General features: G+C 36.2%; 1 protein-coding gene and 1 pseudogene across 3 annotated transcripts in view; one reads left to right on the top strand and one right to left on the bottom strand.

The window, feature by feature from the left end:
* The window catches only part of VPS13B (vacuolar protein sorting 13 homolog B), an 891,476-nt gene that overhangs the window by 643,132 nt on the left and 225,570 nt on the right, over positions 1-22,774 (bottom strand). The gene's annotated exons all lie outside the window — the stretch shown is intronic.
* On the top strand, positions 12,902-14,457 carry LOC100591914 (annotated as a pseudogene).

Here is a 22,774-nt window from a genome sequence, read left to right as displayed (position 1 = left end):
ATGATGAAAATATGGTATGCTGTTTTGTAGCTTAGATATAAACATTAAGTACAAACAATGAGTAATGAAGGTTGATGGTAATTCCAGAAATGGAAAAAAATTAAGGGATTTTCTATAATTATAAAATGATGACTTGGTAATATTCTAAAATACAATAATGTCTATTTTAATAGCAGGAGTAAAAAAAAAAAAATTGAACATACACAAAGCAAAAGCTCCACACTGTCCCTTACTGGTACCTTCATGCAATAACCAAAGGCCAATAACTAGTGTCAATTAACGAACATTTACTTACACCCAACTATGCAAAATTAACTATATTAGGTGTTGAGGATTTTAAAGAGCTATAAAATATAGTGCCTGCCTTCAAACAGCTCACCATTAGGCAAGACATAAAAAGGTAATCAAAAATATCTAGCTAATTCCCCAATAGATTACCTGAAGTACCAACAAACACGAAATATGTGCAAAACTGATGATAATCAGAGCTCATAATCTTTTTTTGTTTTTTTTTTCTTTTTGAGACAGAGTTTTGCTTTGTCACCCAGGCTGTAGTGCAGTGGCGAGATCTCGACCTCCTAGGTTCGAGTGATTCTCCTGCCTCAGCTTCCTGAGTAGCTAGGATTACAGGCACATGCCACCAGGCCCAGCTAATTTTTGTATTTTTAGTAGAGATGGAGTTTCACCACGTTAGCCAAGGTGGTCTCGAACTCCTGACCTCGTAATCCACCCACCTCGGCCTCCCAAAGTGCTGGGATTACAGGCGTGAGCCACCGCATCAGAGCTCATAATCTAAAATGGGTTAGCAAACATTTTTTTAAAGGGTTAAATAATAAATATTTTAGGCTTTGCAAGACAGTCTCTGTTGCATTTATTTAACTCTGGTGTTGTAGCACAAAACAGCCATAGATAATAACTAACCAGCCCGAATGGTTACTGCATTCGAGTCAAAAACAGCTGATGGGCTGGATTTGGTCCATGGGTCATACCTTGCCAGTCTCTGTCCTAGAGCACTTGTTCTCAACCATGGGTCCACATTAGATTGACACAAAAAGATTTTATTGAAAGATCGACATCCAGGCCCCATCCTCAGAGATTTCAAAACAACAGGTATGGTGTAGGGCCTGAAGGTCAGTATATATTGGAAGCTCTAACTACTGCTCTAGAGGCAAAGCGATTTTGATATGAGAAATCTAACGTTAAGCCCTACAGTTAAAACTTGTGTTCTTGAAGCCATTGATTTTTGGCCAAAGAATGGAGTGGAACCATGTTGGGCAAGTTTGGAGACCAAAAGGCTTGGTTGAGAAAGCGAGACCCAGTCTCAAAAAACAAAACAAAACAAAAAACAGTAAAATATAATTGATTTTTAATGCCAGATTATTCTGTGAGCATGAGGCACCACAGCTAGCTATATTTGACAAACAGCTGTAATCAAGAACAATTTCCTAATGTTAGAAAAACTGAAATGAGAGACAGTAAAATATTCATACCGCTTTGTCTATACTCAAAAAATAAATCAGGGCTGGGCGCAGCGGCTCACACCTGTAATCCCAGAACTTTGGGAGGCTGAGGCGGGTGGATCACATGAGGCCAGGAGTTTGAGGCCAGCCTGGCCAACATAGCAAAACCCAATCTGTAGTAAAATAATACAAAAATTAGCCAGACATAGTAGTGAGTGCCTGTAATCCCAGCCACTTGGGATTACTGAGGCTGAGGTAGGAGAATCGCTTGAACCCACGAGGCAGAGGTCACAGTGAGCCAAGATCGCACCACTGCACTCCAGCCTGGGCGACAGAGCAAGACTCTGTCTCAATAAATAAATAAGAATTATTCTTATATTTAAGGTCAAGGCATTTGACAAGAAAGGAATATTATGACTAAAAGAAATCAGCACAGTGGACTCTAAAAATTACAGAACTATTGAAAAATTCATTCAGATTACTTCTGAGTTCTTAGAGGTTCAAATCATGGTAATAAATGCTTAGGAAGCAGCTAAGAGCAAGACAAAAACATTCCCTTTCCTCAGGATGTTTGGATTGTAGCAGAAAATGCCTAAAGTTTATTGAAGCTTTAAATAAGTACAAGGCACAAGGCACAATACTTCATATGAGTTTTTAATATCAAAAAACAATGTAAGTTAATAAACAGCCACTATCACCACTGAAAAACTAAGGATTTGATAGTTAAGTAACTTGTTCAAAATCACACAGTATTATCAAACTGGAACTTAAATCCAATTTGACACTGAGCACTGTGTTCTTAAACACTATGTTATGTAGATCATTATCTATTAAAAACAATTATCATACTAAATTGATTGTGAAACAAGAGAGAAAGCACAAGAGAGCCAATAATAAGTCAGAATAAATCAGTAACATTCACTTACAGTTCTCTATATCATAGCCATAAGCTCTGGTAGATAACAAAGAAGGACTACCCAATTATTTCTCATGTGTTCCTCCCTAAACATCCATGCATCCATGCACCACACATGTACACATATTTTAAATATCTAAACTTTATGTGTGTCTATCTTCGGTCATGAGGTACTCATTTAGCTAATGTAATATAGTCCTCCTTCCTGTTTAGTTTAATGAGTAGGCACTTACATGGACTAACTGATCAGAAATAACTTTGCTGATTCAGACTCTCATAAGTTTATCATTTTGAGATTTATGGACAAAATGATGAATACTCTTAGTGTTATTGTAGAACTATCTTCTAAAATATGACTATTTTACAGATAGATTCAGATATCTTTCAGATTCTTATCCGAATAACGCCAAGGGGAAAAAAATGGGAGGATAACTTTTTTAAACGCATAGGTCCTTAGAATATTTTTCTCCATACGAATTTTTGTTCTGTAACCATGGTAGATTTTATGTGCTGAAAAGTGTTTTATATCTAGCATATGTTACTTTTAAAATCTACTTAATAATGCTGCAAGAAAAATACTAAATAATATTTATAAAGAAGCAAATTCCAACATCTACAAATTAACAATTAACTCTAAAAACTGCTTATAAAAACTAGACTGTTCAGGGTTCATTGCTTTTTTAATACCAGTAATTCTTAATGCAACTTGAAATATTTATAATCTTGTAAGTTTCAAAGAATTATATTATAACTTGGCTTAATTTGTGAGAAAACAGCTTATATGAATGCCAGCTATACTTCTTTGGAAAGATAAATGTAAACCTATTTAGTGATCTGATTTTCTCTTTCATCTTGTCTCCAGTTTCTGTGTAGATTTATAATGTTCATTGTTTCCAATTTTAACAAATCACCTAATGGCAGAAAGGAAAATATGTTAACCTTAGAATTATTTGCAGTTGGAGAAATCCCTTTTGTCTGGCCCATACAGGGCCTGCAATCTGTTTTAAACACAGATTGTCTGTCTTTCGTCTGACAGCCACCAAGCTGCACAAATTACTTTCTGCCTGTTCACCTGTTTGCAGCTGTGTCTATAAGCTAAAGATTCTGCAGTTGACTTGAGCAACCACTTCAGGATTGATGACATGTGCTGCTGATAAAGTGAGCAATTTGAAGAAATTACTGGCTATAGTTATTGAAAGACATCTGGGCATGAGCTGAGAACTAGAAGCCTTCAATCATGTGCTTGCAACCTGCAGTGGCGGCAGCAGCGTTTGAAGTGATATCCTACTAAAGGCAGTTGGCCCTAGCACTAAATAACCAAGCAATGTATGGAACATAATCTCTCAAATAAGTAATAAAAGATCCTTGTAGCTGTAAAAATTTGAGGTTTGGTCCTTTCTTTAAAATACATTTTCAGGAAAAAATGTAAGACATCAGTGAAGCTTTCTTATGTCTATCCTTTTCTGAGTTAACTTTACATGTTTATTTCCTATGTAATGAACTTTTTCAAACTGTTACTACTACTGCTTTAAAAAAAAAAGTCAACTATTATTAAACACCTACTACATGCTCCACACCCTGACCACAGAACAGCTTTATGTCCATTATCTTATTATTAATACTCACATCAATATTAATCAGAATTACTATTCCCTTTCTCTGGTAGAAAAATTAAACTAAACTAAAGCTCCAGGAAACTAGCTAAATAACATACAACTGTGTGTTACAGGGCTAGAATTTTGTCTGTCTCCTGATCAAGAGTTCATTCAACTATACCATACTGCCTTTCGTTTGGGAAATTGATGTACTTGGTTTCTTCATGCATTTTTTGTCATACAAGTAATTGTATATTTTGTCAGAAACATCTTATCCCTCAGGTCAACCACTGGGAGATGTGGTTTCTAGTCCATCTTTCTGTCTCATTATATAAAACTTATTCCAAATCAAACTTTCTTCATGAATTAACATGCCTGATTTAGTCAAAATTTAGACTTTAAGGCTAAGGGACAATGCTAAAAGCTCAGGCCTTTCCCACATTTGCTGAAATTTAATTATAGTAAAAGTTCAAGTGAAATTTTGCTAGATAAAATGGCAAATATACATCCCTTTTATGACAAAAAAAAGCATCATGCCTACCATTGAAGAAAAAGGAATCATGCCTATTAAAACACTATTTAAATTTTTAAAGGCATTATTACAAACTATTTACAAGTTTGATGCTATCAGTAAAAATAATAATTAGGAAAGTATACAAAATGTCAGTAAAATATAGTCAAATAAGGAACTATGATAAGGCAATTCTATAAGTAAAAAGTCAGAACTCAATTATAACTTACATTAATATCAGAAGAATCAATATATCTAGATATACTTCTGTGAAAGACAAATTCAGTGTATTTCAGATGCAAAACTGAATTCAAGATTATATACGACAACGTATTTTTACATTACCATTAAAATTTTCTAATAAGAAAGTTAACATGATTTTGATAAGCACTTCAACTACTTTGCTCCATTTGCAAATATTTGTAAACCTATACATATAAAATGAGACAAAACAATAAAGAGGTTATAAATAAAACAAAAACAAATATAACCATTCTGATAAACAGTTCTTGTTGAGCAATGTCTAAAAATTCTTAATTTGTACATATATTTCAAATATAGTAAAAGTCAACACTTTTGAAAATGATTCAACTGAAACATATCCATTAATATTAGAAACCAATTATATACGGGCCAGGCGCGGTGGCTCATGCCTATAATCCCAGCACTTTTGGAGGCCGAGGTGGGTGGATTACCTGAGGTCAGGAGTTTGAGACCAGCCTGGCCAACATGGTGAAACCCCATCTCTACTAAAAAAGTATGAAAATTAGCTGGCCATGGTGGCAGACGCCTGTAATCTCAGCTACTCGGGAGGCTGAGGCAGGAGAACGGCGTGAACCTGAGAGGCAGAGGTTGCAGTGAGCTGAGACCACGCCATTGCACTCCAGTCCGGGCTGACAATAGCGAGACTCCACCTCCAAAAAAAAAAGAAAAGAAAAAAAAAAAAACAATTATATATGGGAAAAAAAATCACTGCTTCATAAGCAATGATGGTTCTTAGAGAAAATGAATATATCCAGCACTAATTTTAAACAAAAGCTTCCACTCTATGTTTACACTTAAGTAACAGATATAAAGTATCTCATTTGCAAATATTAATTTGAAGATCAATTTTCTAATGATCAAATCATTATTCTTGTTTGGGATGGATATAGTCAATAATATGTATTTCTTCATTTAGTTAGAGAAGACATATTAAAAGAAACCAAGAAAATTGCTTCTTTCAAAGGTTCTTTTGAATAACTGGCTTTTCCACTATTTTTATATTGGTTTTAAAATTTCCATAGACATGGGAAATATTATCCCTGGTATTTATAAACACTAGTATTTCTTTCAGAACAAATTTAAATACATTCTAAAAATGGCAAAAATGCACCATCCTTTCAACTTGTTAAAATCAAATGTACTTGAAAAATAGAATAGCCAAAGCCTGCAAGTCAAGTAATTATATAAATTTGTCTTTCACATTTCAGTATTCATAAATTGGGATTTCACAAAGACCTGACTGACTCTAGCCACAAAAGAGCATATATATCACTTACAATTATAATAAATCAAACTTTTATTTATCTAATGATATAGTAATAACAACATTATTATACACAGGATAATAATTAAGAAATACCATCTCTATCACTATCCTCTTTCCTCTCTTTCCTAATCATATTATGAGTTCATATTTTTAATAGCAGCTTTCATTTTAAAAGAACTAAGTCATGAGAATATTCTTACACACTACTTCATAACTTTGACACAAAGTACAAATAAAAAGATTAGACTTTATTTGGTATAAAATCAGTTGGCAGTTTTACATCTGTGCATGCAACATAAATACACCAGCTGGTATCTCAAGCACACACACATATGGACTTCAAAACAGAAACTTCCTTATTTGCAGCACTGCCAGGGTAATTTTGTATCCTCTACATACTACAGCTATTTGTCAGGCCCCTGCAGGTGTGCACCGCACATAAACACACAGCTGTAGTCCAGCAAGCCAAGTGTTCCATCAAACACATAAAGGGAGACCTCAGCAGTTGGATTAGTCATCCCTACAACAGGTCCAGAGAGAACAATATGGGTTAGTATTTTTGGAAAAACCATGGATGGGAAATTTATGATTATGCTAGTCTTACCAAATAACTGGTAGATTGTGTCATTTTAAAAGCAATGCCTACTTACTAAGTTTTTGTTAGAATAGCTGGAGAAAGTGAATTTTTTTAGTTTTAAATATAAATAATAATGTGGTTTATGTACAAATTAGTTTATTAAGTGTAAAATGTAAAAAGAGTTTTCAAATAGTTCTTAATTTTTGGAAATTGTTGCAACTGCATGCTTTGGCTATAATATTTACAAATCATAATGAGTACATATACTTAAAATATTTACCAGTTCCATGTAACACTTCAATATACTTATAATCCTTTTTATTCATATGTACTTTAGATGAACTTGCCATTTCAAGCTAATTGAGCTCAAAATTATGTATTAGACAACATTTAACTACCGAATATTGCATGCTGTATCAGACTGTAAGGAAATACTATTAAAATATTTAGTTCTCAAGTACATTATTAAATGGCTAGGGAATATATAAAAATGTAAGACATGATCATGATCACTGTACGATCATCTAAGAGCTGCAAACCAAATTAAATGAGGCCTTATTAATAGACTTTAAAATACCGGGTAAGTATTTCAAGCAGTTGATAATTATGGCTGCTTTAACAACATTTCCCCAAAAAATGCCCAGAGTCCACCTGGCAGTTGACAAAACATGAAAGATAACTTAGAAAATGAGCTTGAATGCACTATGCCTAATATACTAATCTTCAGTGAACTCTGAGGTCAAAGAGTTAGTAATCAAGAAACAGCAGTCTCTGGCATCAGGGGGTTCACATTTCCTCTTACCTGGAATGCATAAAGGGACTTAGAAGTTACATTAATCTGATACAAATCCTACCCCTCTACATGAAGCCTAACTTTATTAAGTACTATTTTAACTGAGCCACCAAAATAGCATCTAAAGAAGGAAATAAAGTAAATAAGGAGGAAAGAGGGAAAGCTTTATAATTACTTAATGTCTTTAAATTACTGCATATCTTATTGTATTGTTCTGTTTAACCACAAACAGAAAATGCTTGGATTCAACCTGGACCGCTTCATTACTGTTGGGTCCCTGAAGTATGATTCACGGCTCCTTAAAACTTCCTAGTAGCCTTAGATGCTTCAGATTGACTCTGGCTGAATTGATTCTTAACTTCAGAACCTCTCTTTATCTGCAATTCTGTGTCAATTATTTACATCAGTATCCCTAGGCCCAAAATACTGTCATCTAGAAAAAAGTTAAATGCTGAGGATGAGTATTCTTTAAAAACCAAACAGTTTACTAGAAAGATAAAGATATACCTAAATATTATAAATGAGGCATTAGTGGAATACCAGAAATACCAAAGTGAAATGATAGTAATATTGTTGATGTTTCTTTTTGCACAGACTAATAAACAAAACCACGTAACACAGTTTACTCAGCAAAATAGGGTACCCAGATGATAACGATAAAGTAATTTGATGGATTTTGTCAATTCTAGGTGAAATGTCATGCATTCAATAAGTAACGCTTCATTCAATGTACTTAAGATTACTCTAAATTTATGACAGAATTGGATATAACCTGTTGAGAAGAACCTCAGATTTATATAGAATGTGTTAGCCACAACACTCAATGGCCAGGAGAATAAGGGTCAGTCATTAGTATCTGAATTACATAATTGCTGAAATACACATTATTTTCCGATTTGTTATCACATTGGAATGTGATAACATTGGGATGCTCATTAAAGGTCAAATGTAAGGGCCTCACCAACAAAAACGGGACTGGCCTAAGAACCTGCATTTTAGCACAACCCCAAGTGATTCTTACTCAGATGAAAGCTTGAGAATTGTCTCATGTAATTCAGGTAAGCCAAATAAATACCTTCCTCTCTCAGTAGATTTTTGGAGAGGAGAAAAAGATGTTTTTCCCTTCCCTTGTAAGATTCTAAATATAAGTTTTACCATATAACATATAAATAAGAAATAAATTTATTTTTAGATATATCACTAGAATGATAATCTAATCATTCACTTGATAATAATTATAGGGAAGCAAAATGCCACCAGTTGGCATATTACATGTTTTGCACATAATGCTATTTATTTTTCAAGACCCAGTTTTGCTCTTAGTGCTTAAAAACAATTGTTTTAGCTTTATTATGAATTAAAATAAGATAAACTAGCCAATAACTGTCAGTATTAACATGAAGTATCTGTACATTTCAGACTTTTTTAGAATTTTCATTTAAAATTAATTTCTCATAAATTTTTTTCAATATAAATTTTATTATAGACTAACATCCTTTAACTTATCTTTTATTCTACAAAGTAATGCCAAAATACACTGGAGGAAAAGTTCTTACCAAAATTTATTCTACTTTTATCAGCAACTCGGTCCAGATTAACTCATCCTACACAGCTGAGCTCAAGCATCATCCTCCACCTAAGCTTGCCCCGTGGCCATTAGTTTTCCCCTAACCCCTCCAGGCTGGACTAAGAAGTAATATTTAAACATTTAATTGTTTCCTAAATCTGAAAATAGTAAATACTAGAACCAGAATCTACTCATTCAAAACATATTTATTTTGTGCTTATTAACTAAAGACATTGTCTTTTCACACACACACACACACACACACTCCCACAAACTCTTACACTAATTTAGAGAAATGTACAATTAATACAAGTACTATGACAGTGGAAGTATAGGGCACTTTGAAATTATAAAGGGACCCCTATCCTGGTCTATAGAATACTCAAGGATAAAGAAAAGTAAACTAGAAAAGAGGATAAGGGTAGAGTAAATTGAAGTACTCCAGGCAATGGAAAAGCATGACCCACAAACCTAAGGAAGGAACTGCGACTGCCTAGAGGCCTATTACAGAAGCTTACTGGTAGTACAGCCTATAGGAAGTAGGGATGACAGCAGCAAGACCTGAAATTGGAGAAATGAAGGCCATTAAGAGTTTCAGAAGGAGTTTGCCATTCTTAATTTAAAAAGATAATAAAATAACCCCAACCTGCATATTGCAGGTCAGGTAACAAATATTCTTTTTTTGGATGAATTTTTTAAAATTTATTTTACTTTATTTCAATAATTTTGGGCGAACAGGTGGTTCGGGTTACATGGATAAGTTCTTTAGTGGTGATTTCTCTAATTTTGGGGAACTCATCACCCAAGCAGCATACACCACTATACCCAATGTGTAGTCTTTTATCCCTCACCACCACCTCCTCAATTAATTCTATATCCCTGTGGTATAGCCTATTATCCAAAAACATTCGTGATTTTTTCTCAGTCATTAATTTTATCAAATATTTATTTATTCATTTCTTTTTTTCACTGACAATATATTTACATGGCCTGTTTTCCTTTTCACTGAAACATTTTCCTTGCCTCCACTTTACATTAGCCTGGTTGCTTACCCCAACATTTTGACAAAAACCCTCAACTATTACCCTTGCATTGTCAATGTATTGAAAGATAACAGTGATAAAATGTTAAAGAGATATAATCCTCCATTTTATAATAGTTTTTGCATTTTTAATCAAGTAATCCAAAAAGTATCTGTAAAAGCAAACACAAACTACTTGGGGGGAAATACCATCAGGTATCTCATTTACTTCAAAAGTTAAGGTGTTGTATTAGTCCATTTTCACACTGCTGATAAAGACATACACGAGACTGAGCAATTTACAAAAGAAAGAGGTTTAATTGGACTTACAGTTCCATGTGGCTGGGGAAGCCTCACAATCATGGGGGAAGGCAAGGAGGAGCAAGTCACATCTTACATGGATGGCGGCAGGTAAAAAATGAGAGAAATTGTGAAGGGGAACGTCTCTTTTTAAAACCATCAGATCTTGTAAGACTTATTCACCATCATGAGAACAGCACAGGAAAGACTTTCCACCAGGTCCCTCCCATGACACGTGGGAATTCAAGATGAGAGCTGGGTGGGGACACAGCTAAACCCTATCAGATGTGGTTATAGAACTGGAATTTTTGAAACTACTTTATATCTAAGATAACTACCACAGCATTATCAAATGTAAGAAATATCAGAACACTATACACATCACATGAGCAATGCCTCTTTTTTCTCCATTCTCCACTTGCCTTTTTAAAAACATCCATGTGATTTTGTAGGGTGAATGTAATAGGACATGAAGATCACTGCTGTCTGTAGTTAGAAACACATCATTCAAATCTATCTGTTCTCTCCTTCAGGAAACATCATTTAAGAGCTACTTGGTAAAACCATTACAGTTTCAAACTTTAAAGTCATTAAGAAGAGAGCTTAGAGATTCCATCAAATTAAAATCAACAGGTCAGGCACAGTGGTTCATGCCTGTAATCCTAGCACTTTGGCAGGCCAAGGCAGGTGGATCACTTGAGGCCAGGAGTTCAAGACCAGCCTGGCCAATATGGCCAAACCCTGTCTCTACTAAAAACAAAAAAATTAGCCAGACTGGTAGCACACACCTGTAATCCCAGCTACTCAGGAGACTGAGTCAGGAGAATTGCTTGAACCTGGGAAGCGGAGGTTGCAGTGAGCCGAGATAATGCCACTGCACTCCAGCCTGGGCAGCAGAGCAAGATTCTGCCTTTAAAAAAAAAAAAAATTGACATCAACAAATGAACTAGATGTTACACCTATCATTAAAGCAAAATCCTTGAGAACTGTTTTCCAGACCTTAGATAATGCCTCTGCAACAAAACTGACCAATGATAGTGGATGAAAAACAGTAGTGCTTTGAAGCATCAGCCAGTAAATGCCACCATGGTATACCATGAGTGAGATGCACAACATATTAAACCACAGTTAATTAAATCAAACCAGTTTTTGCATTGTTAAAATGCATCCTATATTACTTATTTGGATACTATGCAGCTGTTTTTAAACTTTAAGATCTCCACACCCACTTCCAGTAGACACTATTCTATTTTCACTTATTGACAATGAAATAAGTGGTTACCATTGTTTTCTACTGTAGAAGGGAAAAAAGCAAATTTTTGTTTTATGTCTCTATTATCTCTAATTCACAGTAAGTGGTCTAATAACTATCTCATGAAAGAACTGAAGGAAAACGAAATAACACTGAAAATGTTTTATATGGTAGTACTTACTTGTGTAATAAATTATGTTGAAAAGTACTTCAGTGGATTTAATGTAATGCATCACTTAGTTAAGAAGAAAATAATTAGCAATTCCTCTATGTTGAAACACAAAAACTTCTTTAAATTTTATATATAATATGCAGCCTACTAAATTATTAATTAAAATAGAAACTAGTCTCTAAAAAAATGTAGGCTGAAAACACAGGATTTTGCTGTTAAAAATACTTTCTTCTAAACTTACCCAACATTCTGTATAATTTGGGTAAATTAATAAATATGATAGGCATACAGAAAAGGTATAGATTTTACTACTTTCCATATTCTTAAAATACTGCACACTACTAAGCTGCGGCAAAAGCCAAATATCATCATTACAGAATGACTTTTGGAATACAAAGATAAATGTAGAATTTAATTTAAAATAAATTTTCAATATAAATTTCTATTAAGCATGTTAAGAGTTGATTTTTAATACGACAGCACGGTACTCAATTTCTCACCTGCTGTCAGCTGCTACATTATTACTATAGTCTCTACATATTTGTAGTAACAAAGAAGGTGTTCAATTCCAACTGAAATAGATGTGGGAGCAAGACATTTTTGGTAGCACTGAAGATGCTGATACTTCTAGCAACTTATTATATTTTCTTTCCCCTATACTAACAATTCATTAATTAAAAATCTACACAGAAATGGTTGTAAAGCACTCTTGTAAAATTCTATTAAGATTACTGAGAAAGTAAGGTGTGTTCTAGATGATCTAATTTTTCTCTAACACTTTCTCCTTTTCATACTCTTCATATTTTTTCATTATATTTGAGTCAAGGATTATTTTCTTGGATATTATGAATCATTTTGTTCCCCTTCCTCAGACATTCTATTTCTCCCTTTAATTCAATCTTATAAATGTGAATAAATCCCAAATAGGGCATTATTTTGGGAGACTTGTTGCAATTAAGTAGAAAATGTATATTGTTTAAATGTTTTATTAATGCTTGTACATTAAACAATTTTATAAATTATACAAAGAATGAGGATATAATGCAACCTCCATTAATGTCTTATTTTTATTTAAATGTTTATGAACATTTTGACTTAGAAAAATTACAGACTTTCATAAAGTTAATAACGTACTAGGGACTGCGCGAGCGCACTACCCAACTCTCGCCAGCACAAGCTCTGCTCCCAGCCAGGAGGCCCCTGAACCCCAGCCCTGTGGCCCCCGAACCCCAGCCCCGCGGGAGCCCCTTCCCCATCGGCGTGTGGAGTCGGGGCGGGGCGGCGGCGAGGCCAAGGTAAAGTGGAATTGCATGGGAAAATCATGGAAGTCGACTACTCGGTCTCTAAAAAGCTAAGGAACAGGAAAATTCATATTTGAAACATACCTCCTCACCTGCAGTCGGAGATGTTGGATGCACCTTTGGCTCAACACGGGATAGTGGAGAATGTGGAACAAGTCAACACAGACACAGAAACTGCTGTTGTCAATGTCACATATGCAACAAGAGAAGAAGCAAAATAGCCATGGAGAAGCTAAGCGGGCATCAGTTTGAGAACCATTCCTTCAAGATTTCCTACATCCTGGATGAAGAGGTGAGCTCCCCTTTACCCCCTCAGCGAGCCCAGGGTGGGGACCACTCTTCCCGGGAACAAGGTCACGCCCTGGGGGCTCTTCTCAAGCCGGACAGACTGATTTCCCGCTGCGGATCCCACCCAGTTTGTTGGTGCCATGATCTGAAAGGAGGGCTTGACCATAATGAACATCGCTGAGCAGACCCAGTCCCGGGTAGACATCCATAGAAAAGAGAACTCTGGAGCTGCAGAGAAGCTTGTCACCATCCATGCCACCTCAGAGGGGACTTCTGAAGCATGCCACACAATTCTTGAAAGCATGCAGAAAGAGGCAGATGAGACCAAACTAGCTGAAGAGATTCCTCTGAAAATCGTGGCCCACAATGGCTTGGTTGGAAGACTGATTGGAAAAGAAGGCAGAAATGTGAAGAAAAATGAACATGAAACAGGGACCAAGATAACAATCTCATCCTTGCAGGATTTTAGCATATGCAACCCGGAAAGAACCATCACTGTGAAGGGCACAGTGGAGGCCTATGCCAGTGCTGAGATGGAGATTATGAAGAAGCTGCGTGAGGCCTTTGAAAATGGTATGCTGGCTGTTAATACCCACTCCGGATACTTTCTCTAGCCTGTAACCCCGTCACCAGTTTGGCCCGTTCCCGCATCAGCACTCTTATCCAGAGCAGGAAATTGTGAATCTCTTCATCCCAACCCAAGCTGTGGGTACCATCATCGGGAAGAAAGGGGCACACATCAAACAGCTGGCAAGATTCGCCAGAGCCTCCATCAAGGCCCAGGGACGGATCCTCGGGAAACTGAAAGAAGAAAACTTCTTTAACCCCAAAGAAGAAGTGAAGCTGGAAGCCCATATCAGAGTGCCCTCTTCCACAGCTGGCCGGGTGATTGGCAAAGGTGGCAAGACCGTGAATGAACTGCAAAACTTAACTAGTGCAGAAATCATTGTGCCTCGTGACCAAACGCCCAATGAAAATGAGGAAGTGATCGTCAGAATTATCGGGCACTTCTTTGCTAGACAGACTGCACAGCGCAATATCAGGGAAACTGTACAAGAGGTGAAGCAGTAGGAATAGAAATACCCTCAGGGAGTCGCCTCACAGCGCAGCCAAGTGAGGCCTCCCACAGGCACCAGCAAAACAACAGATGAACGGAGCCCTTCCAACACCTGACAAAATGAGACCAAACACAGCCAGCCAGATCAGGAGCAAACCAAAGACCATCTGAGGAATGAGAAGTCTGCGGAGGCGGCCAGGGACTCTGCAGAGGCCCTGAGAATCCCAGGGGCCAAGGAGGGGGGGGGAAGGTCAGCCAGGTTTGCCAGAACCTCTGGGCCCTGCCTCCTGCCTCCCAGGACTTCTGCAGCTTTACCATCCACTCAGATCTCTCCTTAACTCCCACAATGCTATACCTTTTGGTTGAAGTAACATAGGTGAACGTGTTCAAAGCCCAGCAAAATGCACACCCTTTTTTGTGGCAAATCTCTGTACATGTGTGTACATATTAGAAGGGGACAATGTTAAGATACATGGCCTGTGGGTTACACAGGGTGCCTGCAGCAGTAATATATTTTAGAAATAATATATCAAATAACTAATTCCAATTTTAATCAACTATTAATTTTTTTTTCTTTTTAAAGAGAAAGCAGGCTTTTCTAGACTTTAAAGTCTTTCTTTGGGAGGTTCACCGTGTAGAGAGGAGCTTCGAGGCCACCCACACAAAATTCACCCAGAGGGAAATCTCGTCGGAAGGACACTCACAGCAGTTATGGATCATCTGTGTATATCAACAGGAGGGATACCATCCCCTTGAAAAGGAAACTCTGTCACTCCTCATGCCTGTCTAGCTTATATATCCATTTCTCTTTGCTTCACGGGTTTTAAACTGGTTTTTTGCATACTGCTATATAATTCTCTATCTCTCTCTCTGTTTATCTCTCCCCTCCCTCCCCTCCCCTACTTCTCCATCTCCATTCTTTTGAATTCCCTCATCCCTCCATCTCAATCCCATATCTACACAACACCGCCCCACCCCCCACCCTGCCCAAGGAAAGCAGTGCTTTGAGTATCCCATCACACAAAAGGAACAAAAGCAAAACACACAAATCAGCCTCAACTTACACTTGGTTACTCAAAAGAACAAGAGTCAATGGTACTTGTCTTAGCATTTTGGAAGAGGAAAACAGGAATCCACCAAACCAACCAATCAACCAAACAAAGAAAAAATTCCAAAATGAAAGAATGTATTTTGTCTTTTTGCATTTTGGTGTATAAGCCATCAATATTCAGCAAAATTATTTCTTTCTTTTTAAAAAAAATGTGGAGGAAAATAGCAATGTATACAAGGTTGTTGGCCCAGGGCATTAAATTTACCAGTTTTGTAAATGAGAAAAACATACAGAAAAAGCTACCTCAGGTGTTTTTTGCCTCAACACCTTGCTCTTGTGTTTCCCTTAGAGATTCCGTAAAACTGATAGTTGGAGCATTTATTTTTTTAATAAAAATGAGTTGGAAAAAAAAATAAGATATCAACAACCAGCCTGGAGAAGGTGACAGTCCAAGTGTGCAACAACTGTTCTGAATTGTCTTCTGCTACCCAAGAACCTATACGGCCTTCTTTTAGACAAACTTTAAAACATTTATTTAAAAAAGAAAAGAAAAGAAAAGATTACAAAGAAAAAGAGAGACAGAATATTGGAGATGCCCTGAATTTTAATAGGGCATGTGCCATTAGGGCTTTTTGCACTAAAGGATGAACATTTACTGGTTTATGTGAACAATCCATTACACCAACAGACTGCAACACCAGTTTCCTCTACTGCAAACAGTGTTCTGTGACAAAACAACAACAACAACAAAAGAAATATACCCAGCTAACAAGAAAAAAAAATGTACTAGGTTAGTATTTGTGTTAACTGTCAATCTCCTGACCTAATATTTGAACTTGTGAAATCATGATTTCTATACATGAAACTAACAGCTTCTACAATTATCAACAATTATAGTATTTTACTCTGGTGATAAACATTTATACTTCAACTCATTGACAGAACTTTAACACATAAAGCCTATGAGCATATGTTCATTGTCTGTTACATGTAGAATGCTTACCTGTAATTAAAAATAAACACTGAAACATTAACAAAAAGTCCAAATGACATGCCTCATTTATCAAAGTAATGTTAGGCTACTAGATATAATGGTAAGCATTTTCACACACAAATTCAGGAATGCCACAAATGACACTGAAGTGACAATTCTGCTATTCAACTTTCCCAAGGCCAAAGCTGAAACCAGAGTAGATTTCAGATAAATGTCCAACTTGAATCTGCATTTCTAGTATCCCTAATAAAGTAATAATACATTAAAAGTAACAGTAAAACTGTAACAATTTCCATTTATAGAACAGTCATGGTATACCAGACAATCTATATTATTTCACTTACTTCTCACTATACTCCTATAAAGCAAGTTCTACCAGTGTTCCCCATTCTACAGAGGAGGAAACTGATTCTTAAAGAAGTAAAGAGACTTGCCTAAATGATATGGTTAACAAATGGTGTGGCCAAGGTTCAAACTTGGGTACTGAGAAGACATTTCTCAGAACTGGAACCTAGTTTTCATAAACAATTATAAGTCTTAAATAAGAATCAACATGAATAAAATAACTTTCAATTAGGCAAGTCAATATTTTGGAGGGGAATAAGATCTAAAATTTCATATGTGAGGAGGACTTCTGACCTCAAAGAAAATAAAAGCAGTTCTAGAAGGCAGCACTGTGCAGGTCCCTGCTATATGCGGGAAACCTAGGAGCTTTCAATTGTGTCCTGTACTACAACAGAGAGCCATATGGATCGAGTGAGGGACTAAACTTTAACGACTCAAGATATTCACAAGAAGAGTTTAAAATGCCTAAATAAAATTCCTACACAAGCATTTATTTAGTTTTTTCAGAGCTATGAATAGGCAAAAAAAAAAAAAACCCAAACATGTATAATAAGTTCTATATACCCAACTAAAAATTAAAATTAATATGGCTCTTACAATTCAGTAATAGTTACTTAAAAGCAAAACAACTGGTTAATGAGTTACTACAGAAACACAGAAAATGGGAAAAATAAACTCTAATAATGGAATTAATGTGCATTTTCTGCAGATGTTACACAATTACTGGTGATATGAAAGAATTATCCAAGTGACAACGTTGTATGTCTTAAGTCAGAAGTCAATATATATTTGCATTATGACTATTGAATGTGGAAACAGGTAAGCAGGAGTAAACTTTCTAAACCATAAGTCAAACTGTATCACTCCTTTGGTTAAAACCCTCCAATGACCTCCCAATGCTATTTGAATAAAATCCAAAATTCTTACTGTGGCTTGCAAGGCTTTAGGGCATGACACCTGCCAAACTCTCTGACCTTGTTTCCCTGTACTCTCTTTTTTTAATCTCAGAATTCTCTAGCCAAAGTGGCCTTCTGTCTCTCCATTAAGCCAAGGTTTTGCCCATAACAGGTCCTTTATATCAGATTTTCTGTTTGCTTAGAAAATTATTCTTCCATACCTTTGCTCTACATGAGAACAAGGACATGTCTGTTTTGTTCATATCACCCATGCCCAGCCCTAACCCTAGCACATAGTGTCAAACTGTTAACACTGACTGACTGACTGAATCAATCAATCAATCAATCAATCCATGAATAATTAGTATCATCCCAGAGTCCACCCCCACCTTCAACAAAGAACACATTGCCTGGCTACAAGGAGCATGATGAGCTGACAGTCTTCAGCTGTTAGCTTTTATTAAGTTGACTTCAGCTTTTCAGCCAAGGGCATTCTCCTCATGGAGAAGCCCAGAGCCAATGCCTGAATAACGGTGGTAGAAGGACCTAGCCATTTCCACTAATGCAGAAATATTCCAACAACCTTTGTTCCAGAGGTCCCTGCTGGGTTGCCCAGAGACTTTGCAAAATCAGCTTCACAATGTGATGACTCTTTCCAACCAATCTTGTTCCCAATCCTTTTTTTCACAGGTGTTGCTCTCTAGTACGCAGTTTGCAGTCCTAATTCCATCACAGGGTCAGCTTTCTGGAAAACCTAACCAGGCCTGTTTCCATTTCAAAAATCACTCCTATACCTACAAATAAAATGCCATTTTTAACAGCGCACAGAAGATTCATTTTATGTGAAACATGTGATGATTGAGCTTACTACCACCCTCATCCTCCACTAACATTAACACACACACACACACACACACACACACACACCTCCTAACCACAAAATGTCAACTCTTCTCTGAAGCCTTCAAATATAATCATCTGCTCTTTTCTTATGGCTTCCTTTTGAACATCCAGCAGTACTTACCACACACTATTATAATTACGTGCTTATATGTCTGTTTCCCTATTAAAGATGGAGCTCCCGCAATCTGTACCTTCTTCGCATTAAAAACCCCAGTGCCTTATAATGTACCTGGTACAAGTAGGATGTTCCACGAATTTCTTGATAAAGAAAGGAAACAAACTAAAAGTGAGTTTAAAAAAAAAAAACTTTAAAACTATATAGATTACATATATTTTATCTGTGAGATTGGATAACTATGGCCAGCAAATTCAAGCCCCAAACATTCACACTCTAAAAATAAAATAATGGGCCGGGCGCGGTGGCTCATGCTTGTAAACCCAGCACTTTGGGAGGCGGGCGGATCACGAGGTCAGGAGATCGAGACCACGGTGAAACCCCGTCTCTACTGAAAACACAAAAAAATTAGCCGGGCGTGGTGGCGGGCGCCTGTAGTCCCAGCTACTCGGAGAGGCTGAGGCAGGAGAATAGCGTGAACCCGGGAGGCGGGGCTTGCAGTGAGCCGAGATTGCGCCACTGCACTCCAGCCTGGGGGACAGAGCGAGACTCCGTCTCAAAAAAATAAAATAAAATAAAAAATAAAATAAAATAAAATAACTATCTTTCTTAGTGAATAAAATTATTTTCATTTTTGAGATACATTCATTAATGTTAAAATTGAAAGCTACTAGGCAACCTGAAGGCCTATTCGTTTTAAATTTTTTAGGACACTTCCTCACAAGTACATATTAGTTACCAAGCAAAAATGAAACACTGGTTTTTACAACTCATTAAATTTCTTTTCAACTTCATATAACCTGTCAGTTCTCAACTGCACTCTCCAGGGACAAAAACCAAGCCAAACATTCCTAGCACATAAGCACAAAATAAAAGTAATCCATTAAAAACACATACAAAAAATAAAGTGTCTATAAGAAAAGCATTTCACAAATTACAAAATTTTAATTTTGAGAATTGCTAAGCCATTTTATTTTCTGAGAACAGTTAAGCCATTTTATTTTTTTTAATTCAGTATGTTAAAATGGGCATTACTCCTCCACCTAGTAATCACAGAATAGGTGAACAATTTAGAAATTCAAATATTTGAAAGGAAGGCTAAGCCTCCCATAGGAAATAAAAGTGGAAATGAGTCCAAGAGAGAAAATGGCTTGGTTCCACACCCTTAAAATTGCCTACAGCAATGCATCAAAAAATAAAAATAAGCCCCCAGAGTCTGGGTCAGCAGCATAGTGTTACAACTTAAGCATTGGGTCATCAATGGCAATGGTAGGCTGATTAATGGTTGAGGTAATATATTTACTTACTGTAGTGTGGAACTGTATAACACTACCACCAACAGTACAAAGAGTTCTTGTGTGGATATCATGTACAAAGAAATACTATAACCATCTACTACTTATATTTTAATATGGATACATGAAACATACCAGAACAGTTTAAGAAGTACACACAAATAAACTATATCATAAATCCTAATCATTCAACTTGTTAAAAAATTAAAACTGAACTTCATTCAGCAATCTACTAATTATATTTTCCAAAAAAAAGCACCTCATTTTTGCTACTCATTATTAAAATCTGATCCTAATTAAAACAACCTTCCTAAAATCTAAAAGATAAAAGCAAAAATGTTAATACGGAAAAAGGCAGTTTTTCAAGTAATTAAGCCATTCCCTAAACTATAAAAAAACAAAATCTTTTACACTTATGGCATTAATAGGTTAAATATAACATTGATATTTCTTCATATTTAACAGGCAGCTCCAAAGAGTACAATAAACATGTATGAATTATATTATGTATGTTACTTTTCAGAGTTCTTGAGAAATCGATTTTGAAAATAACCAAGGAAAAGAAACAGGGAGGGGAAGACTTTTACTATATGTGTACCCAGTGCCTCATACAGAGAGTAACATACAACAGTGTCTATATATGTTTATAGAATATAAAAATTAGTATTAGGTCAAGATCAGGTTTTTCTTAATGATAAAATATTTCTTTTTCTCAGTCATATGTGGGAGCTAAAAAAGTTGATATCATGAAGGTGGACAGTAGAATGATAGATAGCAGAGGCTGGGAAGAGTGTGTGGATGAGTTGCAGGAGATGAAGAGAAATGGGTCAATGAGTACAAACATACGGTTAGACAGAAGGTATAAGTTTTAATGTTGATGGCAGAGTAGGGAGGCTAATAGCAACAATGTATTGTATATTTTGAAGTAACTCAAAGAAAGAAACTGAAATGTTCTCAACACATAGAAATGATAAATACTCAAGGTTATGGATAGTCCAAATATTCTGACCTGATCATTACCCATTTTACGCATGCAACAAAATATCACATATACCACATAAATACATAAAATATTATGTATCAATTTTTAAAAATTTCTTTACACAGAGAAAATGTTATCAGTACCAAGAGTCTTGCTTTCTGAAAATTATTATACCTATAATATGTAATTTAGGCAAGATTGATATTAAGAATCATTACCTGAAAGGCAATGCCCAAGAGTCATAAGAAGTGTCCCTAATTTTGACCCAACATTTGTGCTCTCAGAAATTTTTGCAGGAAAATAACTTAAAAATATCAACATGCATGAAGATACAAAATGCTATATCTAAGAAACAATAATAAATCACCTAAATTTCAAGTGTTAATGAATTTCTTTAAAAAAAGACATCAGTGAAATAATATTAAATAACTCAATTTAAAAGTATGTAAGGCATATACTATATAACTGGCACAACATGTTAGATAGCACACTCTGGGAACTTAAAAGAAGTACACCTAAAGCAGTCTGAAGGATTTGCAGCTTCAGCTATGTCTTAATGGAAAACAGGTTAAGCAGACAAGAAGAAGAAATGGTTATGAGAGTAGGCAAGATGTTGCAGGAAGATGCAGTAGCATGTGCAACAGCAAGGAGGTATGACAGACTCTGTTTTGGCTGGAAGTGTACTATAAGTAGTTCAGACCATCCTGGCTAACACAGTGAAACCCCATCTCTACTAAAAATACAAAAAATTAGCCGGGCGTGGTGGCGGGTGCTTGTAGTCCCAGCTACTTGGGAGGCTGAGGCAGGAGAATGGCTTGAACGCAGGAGGCCGAGCTGGCAGTAAGCTGAGATTGCACCACTGCACTCCAGACTGGGTGACAGAGCGAGACTCTGTCTCAAAAAAAAAGTAAAAAGAAAGAGGCTTGAGGAAGAAAGTTTCCCACAATGAGTCTAAGAAAAGGTCATGAAATGATCATGTACTAACATGGGAAGAAGTTCCAACTTTATCTTGAGGACAAATGAGAAAAAACTGAAGGATACAATCAGAATTCCATTTTAGAAAGATCACTGAGACTGCATTGTAGAGAATGAATTGCAAAACAACAAGAGAGAACTTGGAAAGATATTACAACAGTACCATTAGAAACAAAAGCATGGTAACACAAAGTAGAGCACAGGAAGATTTAGCAGGAATAAATAACAGAACATGATGACTTACAAGATGCAGAAAACAGAAAATTTAAGTTAAAGAGAATTTCTAGGTGTTTTACATAAAACAAGGGGTGAATTGTGATGCCATTAGCTATGATTAGAAAATAAGAGTTAGGCCGAGACGGGCGGATCACAAGGTCAGGAGATCAAGACCATCCTGGCTAACACGGTGAAACCCCGTCTCTACTAAAAATACAAAACATTAGCCGGGCATGGTGGTGGGTGCCTGTAGTTCCAGCTACTCAGGAGGCTGAGGCAGGAGAATGGCATGAACCCGGGAAGCGAAGCTTGCAGTAAGCCGAGATCGCGCCACTGCACTCCAGTCTGGGCGACAGAGCGAAACTCCGTCTCAAAAAAAAAAAAAAAAAAAAGAAAAGAAAAGAAGAGTTAAATTTCCTTCTGAATATACTGAGTTTTAGATACCTTGGCATATTCAAATAAATTTAACAGTTTCAGGAAGATGTTCTGGGCTAGAGCATTAAATGAAGCAGTTGTCAGTGTACGGGTTGTAGCTGAAGCAACATAGGAGAAAGAGATTACTCAATGTATTCTCTTAAGATCAATGATAAAAAGACAAAGGAGAAGAGCCCACAAATCAGAAGAGAGTTCTACGTATGTCAAATACAGAGTCAGGAAGTTA

This window comes from Nomascus leucogenys, chromosome 16 (assembly GCF_006542625.1).
Source record: "Nomascus leucogenys isolate Asia chromosome 16, Asia_NLE_v1, whole genome shotgun sequence".
Classification (NCBI taxonomy): domain Eukaryota; kingdom Metazoa; phylum Chordata; class Mammalia; order Primates; family Hylobatidae; genus Nomascus; species Nomascus leucogenys.
The sequence above is the reverse complement of the archived record's forward strand: the minus strand, read 5'-3'. Positions and strand labels throughout refer to the sequence as shown.